This window comes from Miniopterus natalensis, chromosome 2 (genome assembly GCF_054644295.1).
Source record: "Miniopterus natalensis isolate mMinNat1 chromosome 2, mMinNat1.hap1, whole genome shotgun sequence".
Lineage (NCBI taxonomy): Eukaryota > Metazoa > Chordata > Mammalia > Chiroptera > Miniopteridae > Miniopterus > Miniopterus natalensis.
In genome coordinates, this window is record NC_142082.1 from 151,261,824 (window position 1) to 151,269,585 (window position 7,762).

General features: G+C 39.8%; 1 pseudogene; it reads left to right on the forward strand.

Annotated features, from left to right (window-relative positions):
- The first annotated feature begins 1,912 nt into the window (after positions 1-1,912).
- Positions 1,913-3,368, forward strand: LOC148093881 (protein FAM135A pseudogene; annotated as a pseudogene).
- Positions 3,369-7,762: the final 4,394 nt, after the last annotated feature.

Here is a 7,762-nt window from a genome sequence, read left to right on the forward strand (position 1 = left end):
CACTCAATTCTCTTCTATCATACACGAACAAATTTTCTGTTATATTTTTAGCTATTCAATATAAAAGAAGATAAATTCACTTTGGATATAGTTATATCTATAATATATGCTTTCAGCTCTATATATTGGAGAATTACTTGAAGACTTGAAACGTGATTTTGTGGTATATATTGTTGTTCGTGAACTATATAACTGTTATTTCCACTCAAGATGTAAATAACATTCCCAATGATTTTAATTGTTTCCTTTTTTGTGTGCTCCAAAAGCTATTATAAAGCCAGAATATAATAGTTTTGGCTTTGAGATGACTGGCACATCTCTTTATCTCCCTTTTGAAAAGTTAATGAGATAAATTGGGAAGAGAGGGACTTTAAAAGACATCAAAGTATTTTTTAATATTTTTTAAAGTTTCAGAATATAATATATAAAGTTTATTCATTGCCTTACTTTATATTGAAAGGAAGAATGGTGAATGATGAAGCCAAACTTTTTCTCCATTCACCAGAGAATTACACACATTGTTTCCTTCACAAGGGAGAAAGAAGAGAGTTGTTTTGTTTTGTTTTGTTTTGTTTTGTTTTGTTTTGTTTTGTTTTGTTTTGTTTTGTTTTGTTTTGTTTTGTCTTGCCTTTTAAATAGAAGTTCCTCTGTCTCACTTGATGTATCTTTTGGAAAAGAGTCAACCAGTCTCTATCCTATACACCCTATGGGTAAAACTTTTGTTATTAGATTTGGACTCTAACACAATCGGATGCACCAAACACCATTATTATTTCTTTTACATAAGTTATTTAGAGCTAACCGTCAGAAGAGAGTATAACATATTCAATTCAATTCAGAAAACACTGACATGCTCCCTCTAGGAATGAAGCATGAAGCACACATTGTGTGGATACCGTGACTAATCGAGCGCCGTCCCGGCTTCCAGCATCTCACGGTCCTGCCCTTCTGACTCTCACAGGGGACAGCGTGTCCTAAATCCCACAAGCGCTCAAGCCCAGCGTTACATCGGAGCTGCCACTGGAGTATTGTAAATATGTCTCACCTAGGTCCTGATTCTGAGCACTTCACTTACGACTGTGGACTGATCATAATATGGAAAGGCTGCTTCTACCAAACCACCTGAGTTTGTTTTCAGTACCCTCGTGTGCACCAACATGCCAGGCGCTGGCCTGCACTCTGGACGCCCCCTCGAGCCTGCTGAACGCATGGCCAGTGGACATTCAGGGCTGTGCTTTTTGCAGCACTAGGAGAGGCTCTGCTGGTATACTGTGTACCCTTGAAATAATTATAACACTGCCTGCTGTCTGGGAATGTTCTCCTTCACAAATGAGTCCATGCAGTCAGGAGAGATATTCACAAAGTGGGTATCTTTAGAACAATTACCACTGGCAGCCAGATTTTAGATTCGTCCGTTCAGCCCAGGTTCTGTCATGCTTCCTCCTAAACCCTGAGAGCACATTAAAGAGCACTAGTTCCCTGGCCGGTTTGGCTCAGTGATTAGAGCATCGGGGGGGCACAAGATGCTCAATTCCCGTGGGTCCAATTCCTGGTCAAGGGCACAGAACTGGGTTGCAGGTTTCCATCCCCAGCCCTGGTGCAGGGGCGTGCAGGAGGCAACCAATTGATGTGTCTCCCTCATATTGATGTTTCTCTCTCTCTCTTCGCCCTCCCACCCTCGCTCACTTTCACTCTCCTCTAAAAACCGATGAAAAAGGGGAGGCGAGAGGAGGCCAGGGGGGGCCGCGGGGCCTGGGCCCTGCTGGCCTGGGCCCCCTCCGGCGGGGGCTGCGGTCGCTGAGATGGCCCTGGGAGGGGGCCCGAGGCGGGTCGTGCTTCCCCGGGAAGGGCCCATATTCTTCCAGTAGGAACACAGGCGGTGGAGGTGGCTGAGGCGAGCAAAAGGAGGAACAGTATAATTTTAACAAGAATCAGTAACTGGAAGTACAAGATTTGTTATTTAATAATGTTAAAATGAAGCTTTGATCAGCAGAGGTGCTGTTACCAGATTTGTCTTCTGAATATAAATAAAAAATGACTGAAGTTCAAGCAATGGTAGAATTCTCTGAGGAGCTAAACAAGCTCTACAGTGTGGATTTATTTCAGAGAGGTTTTTACCAGATTTGCGCATCTATGAAAATTCCACCAAGAGTTCCCCACAGAGTAGAAGCTAGTTTGTTTTGTGCAACAGGTATGACTTTAGTCTTTCCATCTTCAGTTCATGATTCTCTGATTTGCGGTAAAACACTTCAAACTCTATATAAAAATGAGGAGGTTGTTTTAAATGGTTATGATCTTCAAGGTTAAAATGTTGTTGGATGAAAAAAAGATTGAAGAAACTCTTGAGGAAATGGGTTTTCTGTTATCCTTGGACTTATACTCTGCAGATGGGGATGACTCAGCAGATGATCTGAATGCCTTGCAGCTAATAAAGAGCCGAACATTGAAGCTGCACTTGAACGTCCATAGAGGCCTTCATCATCATGTTACTGTTATGTTTGATTATTTCCACCTTTCTGTTGTGTCTCTTACAGTCCATGCATCTTTGGTTGGACTATACCAGCCTCTAATAAGCTTTTCTTGCCCTGTGAAGACTACTTGATTAAATAGAAATGCATGAGCACAAAACAGAGACTCTGTGATTCTGGCTCTTGAAAGTGTGGTCTTTGATACTAAATACACAACACAGCTATCACCAGACGGTTGCAGCTTCATTATTGCAGACCCCTCCCTAAATCATGCTTATCATTTTCATTATAGACTTTGTGCCACTTCGCTGCTAGCTTTCCAGGGATGGCACGGCTACTTCAGTACGGCAACAGAAGAGAGTCCCTCTTGTCAGAAACTGGAACTAGCCAAGGCCAACACGCAGGTCCTTTACGAGCGCCTTCTCAGGAGAAAACAGCTAGGAACCCAGAAAGATGCCTGTCAGGGGGTGTGGACGTAGAAGCTTGGCTTACTGAACTACGTGAAGAAATCAAGAAAATAGAAAAACCTGAACTGGCAGAACTTAGAAATATGAGCCTTGCACAACTTCACTCACTTCTAATGGCTTTCTAGGGACACTTTCTGGAAGCTATAACACTACATGAAGAACCAAGACTGTTATTAGCACAAGAGGACCAGACTATGAGGGTGCGCGGATTTTCTGAGGCATCCTTCTGCTTTGAACACCCGAGAGGAGCTGTCACTGCGTGCTGGCAACGTCACGCTCAGAGCCGTCTTCAGATGTGCACCTCTGTCAAAAACCCTTCCCTCCGCGGTTCTCTCCCACCCTACCTGCTGAATGTAGTGAATTAGGTGGAGATCTCAATTCACTACCTATAATCTTTGAAGATGGGTATTTAGATTCGGTTATTGAAGACTGAGAATCACCCTGGATGGGAATTCAGAATCTTCAGAGAGCAGAGTCCACTAGAATGGATAAATATGAGACTGAAGAAGGATCTATAGCTAGGCTTTCTAGCCCAGAGGTGAAAGTCAGACCTGCTGGTGTCTCCAATTTTTAGAAAAAAATTTTAAAAAGCAATGAAAAAAATATCCTCAGGTAAGGATTAAAAAAAAAAAAAAAAAAAAAAGCCCCATTAAGGGACACCTTTTTAGGTCAGGGCTTCTCCCAAAATAATCCTTCCTTAAAAATATATATTAGTGCTCAGACCTAATTTCTACAGATGACTTGTTCAGTAACAGTTAACTAATCCAATAAAGTAATCCGTGAGAGCTGAATAATGTAGCCATTTACCTCTGCCTCCTACCCTCAGCCAACTGCCTCCCCTTCCAAAGGGTAGGAATGCGTTCTAAACGCCATTCTACCTGTTATCTAATCACCAGCCCCAAATAAAAAAAATAAACTATTAATTGTTGGGTTGAGTTAAGCAGGGGGATTATGTTGCTATAGTAGTTAGGAGATATTTGAGGGGACATGGAGTTTCACAATCTCCTAATGTTATATTAGGTAAAAGAACACTCAAATAACATGCATATAAAACATATGCAATAGGGACAAATACTAACCAGAGAAGGGTAATAATCAGTCAAGGGCTCTGTCTTTTGTCCTGGCTAAAGACTTTTCTTGGTAAATTCAATACCGCTTTATATATCCTCTAAGGATTTAAACTTGATCTTTCCCCTAAAACAATTGTCAAGAACATTACGGTTCCCTCCGGCTGCAAAACAGCTACTGTGTTCTATTCCTGTGGGGGGAGAAATGTATTCTGTGCCAGTATAATTTTCAAGTCACATCTGAGAAGGAAAATCTAAAGAGAAATAATTTTCAAAAGGGGCACTGAAAGAAAGTTCCTCTTTTAATATGATTGTTTTTCACAAGCAGATGTCTCATTGTAAAAAAAAAAAAAACAACAAAAAAAACTAGAGGAATTATTATGTAATTGGAAATTTTTCCCTGTTTTAATTTTTTTTAATTTATATCAATTCATCATTTTTTTCTTAAGCAAAAATTTTGCCTGAGAATTAAAATATAGAGACTGCTCTGGATTCTACTGGAACAAGCCCCATAAATATTTGATTTTGCATGCAAATATAGGTACTGGTTTTTGTTTTGCGAAAAATATTTTCTGCCCAAAAAAAAGAATCAATGAGGCCAAGAACTCTCTTGTTTTGCAGTCTTAACGAAGACCCCAGGCAACTGAAAAAAAAAAAAAAAAAAAAAAGAATATCAAAAAGCATTGTTCTACTAAAACAAATAATGGGAAGGAGAGTAATCTCACAAGCTCTAGGCAGGCAGCAGGCAGGAAGCAGAAGAAAAGTCTCCTTAATACTGTGAGAATCAGAGGCCTCCCTGGCGGTGTGGCTCAGTTGGTTGGGCATTGTCCTGCACACCGAAAGGTTGCCTGGTTTCAGGCCTGGTGGGGTCGATGTTGTGCTCTCTCATGGATGTTTCTCTCTTTCCATCTCCCTTCCTCTCTCTCTGAAAAATCAATAAAAATATTTTCTTTTAAAAATCAGAGGCCTGAAAGGAACCTGGGTAGTTCGTTTAACTTACTGCTAATCCCATATCTAAATCATTTTACAAAGAAGATGCCCTGCTGTTTGTTCATCTCCCAAGCAGAGAAAGATTTCACAACATTCTAAACAATTTAACAACATGCAGGAAACTTTTGGAGGGCATTCATTTAGCTTTCCATGTTATGTAAATCTTCTCTCCAGTCTTTAAATATTTTTATATCATTAGTGGAATGCAAATATACTATGGCCCTTTCTGATTTCAGTGACTACTGTCTTCCCTAAATTGATCTTCCAAGAGCTAAATAAACTCAGTTCCACTGACCTGTCTTCATGTAGGCCAGGGAGGTCATTTAATATAATCTCTTTAAGCATTTGAGTGACTTGCTTCTGAACCCTGGAGAATTTCCTACATCTCCATTTAAAAATGTCCTCAAGATAATGAGTATAAATACTATTTTTTGTCATCTATAAATAATCAGCAATTACCTTCATGGTGATTTTAACTGTAATACTTTTGGTAGAGATTTATTTAAAAACTTATTGAGACTCTAAATTAATCCAATTCTCAAAACAAACAAAAGTTCATAGTAGGTGCCCTGGCTTTTGATTGATTTAATGATAACATTATATATGCATTTAAAAATTTATCATGGCTTTCTGCCATAATAGAGTAACTGGCACTTGATTAGACCTTTCATTGTAAAAACAAGAACACTAGATTACATATATGGAGCAATTGCTTTCATATAGTGAAATTTTTTTTAATTCCATGTGTACTCTATATATTGGACAATAGACAGCACAGGATTATAATTCTGAGAGAAAGGAAATAAATAAGGTAAACCATTAGATTGCTTGGACTTTTTGCCTGGAGGCACATCCTGGAAGCTCTCTCTCGATCCATGACCCACACTCACCCATGTGCTCACCTGTTCTCTCTCCATAACCATGTGGCCTTAAGCAGCTGCATGGACCATGGCCTTGCAGACCCCACATGCAATGGACTGCAGCTGGGAACACAAGCTAAGTTAGCCAGATGCTGGATTGGAATGGACTTTAATATTGAGTGACAACTCTGGGCAGTGGCCTTAATTCTTGTTCTACTGAAGACAAGGCTAGGCTTTTTCCATGGCGAGATAGAGGAAGATGGGACCTTGGAGGGGGACTCTCTTAGTTTTACATCATCAATAAAGCTTGCCACAAAACCCCATCCTCCTATAGGGGCCTCAGGAAATTCTTTTCCTCTCGGCACCCCAAGAACTTCACTTCCACCAATAACACTAGCAGAAAGGTAACTCTGGATGCACCCTAACAAATTTCAGAAAGAAAAAAATTGCCAGAACAATTGCATTGTTCAAGAAATTAACTCCTGCCTTAACAAACACCTATTGAAGGATGGATACAAACTCTAAACACTCAACACAAGCCAAGTGAAACAGAAAAAGGTGAGCCAAAGCCAGGAGGAAAATCAGCAATAAAAACAAGATACAGAAATAATAAAGAACCTCCATACTATTTTCTATAATGGCTATATCAGTTTACATTTCTACCAGTAGTGTACAAGGGTTTCCTTTCTCCACACCCTTACCAACACTTGATATCTCTTATCTTTTTTATAATAGTCACCCTAATAGGCATGAAGTGATATCTCATTGTGGTTTTGATTTCCATGGCGATTAGTGATGTTGAGCGCCTTTCCATATACCTCTTGGCAATTTGTATCTCTCCTTTGAAAAAATGTCTATTCAAGTGCTTTGCCCATTTTCTTGCTTTTTTTTTTCCTATTGAGTTATATGAGGTTTTTATACATTTTGAATGTTAACTCCTTTTCAGATATGTGTTTTGCAAATATTTTTTTCTCATTTTGTAAGTTGCTTTTTATTTTTTAAATGATTTTCTCTGTTGTGCAGAAGCCTTTTAGTTTGACTTAGTCCCACTTCTTTATTTTTGCTTTCATTGCCTGTGCCTGAGATGGAGAGGTTTTTCTGGATTACTAAAGAGAAACGGTGTTGAATCTAATCACATGGATTTTTTTTTTTAATATTTTTTAGAGAGAGAAGGAGAGGGAGAGAGAGAGAAACATCAATGTGAGATAGAAACAATGATCAGGGGCCTACTGCCCAACCAACTGAGCCACACAGACCAGAGCTCACCTGGATCTTTAACAGTAGAAAACCTCTCTTAGCTATAGAAAGAGGATGATGTGACTATGGATAAATGGTCAAAGAAATGCAGTGTTGCTGGCTCTAAAGATAGAGGAAGGTGAGCATGAGCCAAGGAGCATGGAGAAAAGTATACTAGGTCTACAACTCAGAGGATGAAGCAAGGGAAAATTCTAGGTCTGAGAGCTGTCAGCAAAATTCCTGACCCTCAAAGCTGAGCTTTCACAGTAGGGCTTCATATTTTGTTTAAAATATTCTAAAGCCCTGGGCAGGCAGCTCAGTTGGTTTGAGCGTTGCCCCATTTGCAAAGGTTGTCGGTTCGATCCCTGGTCAGGGCACATACAGGAATCAACCAATGAATGCATAAAGGAGTGAAACAACAAGTCTCTCTCTCTCTCTCTCTGCCCCCCTCCCTCCCTCTCCCTTCTTCTCTCTCTCTAAAATAAATAAAATATTCTAGATTTTCAGGTTATCAAACTCAACTTTATCCAAGTAAAATACAAAATCACAATGCAAAAGCAAGAGTTTGGAGGGATTTTCCATCATTTTGAATTATCTAAGGCATGGGTTCCCTCCAGTAGCATGGACAATTGAAGGCTGGCTTGCTACACTAAAGATACAGTCCTAGTGATAAA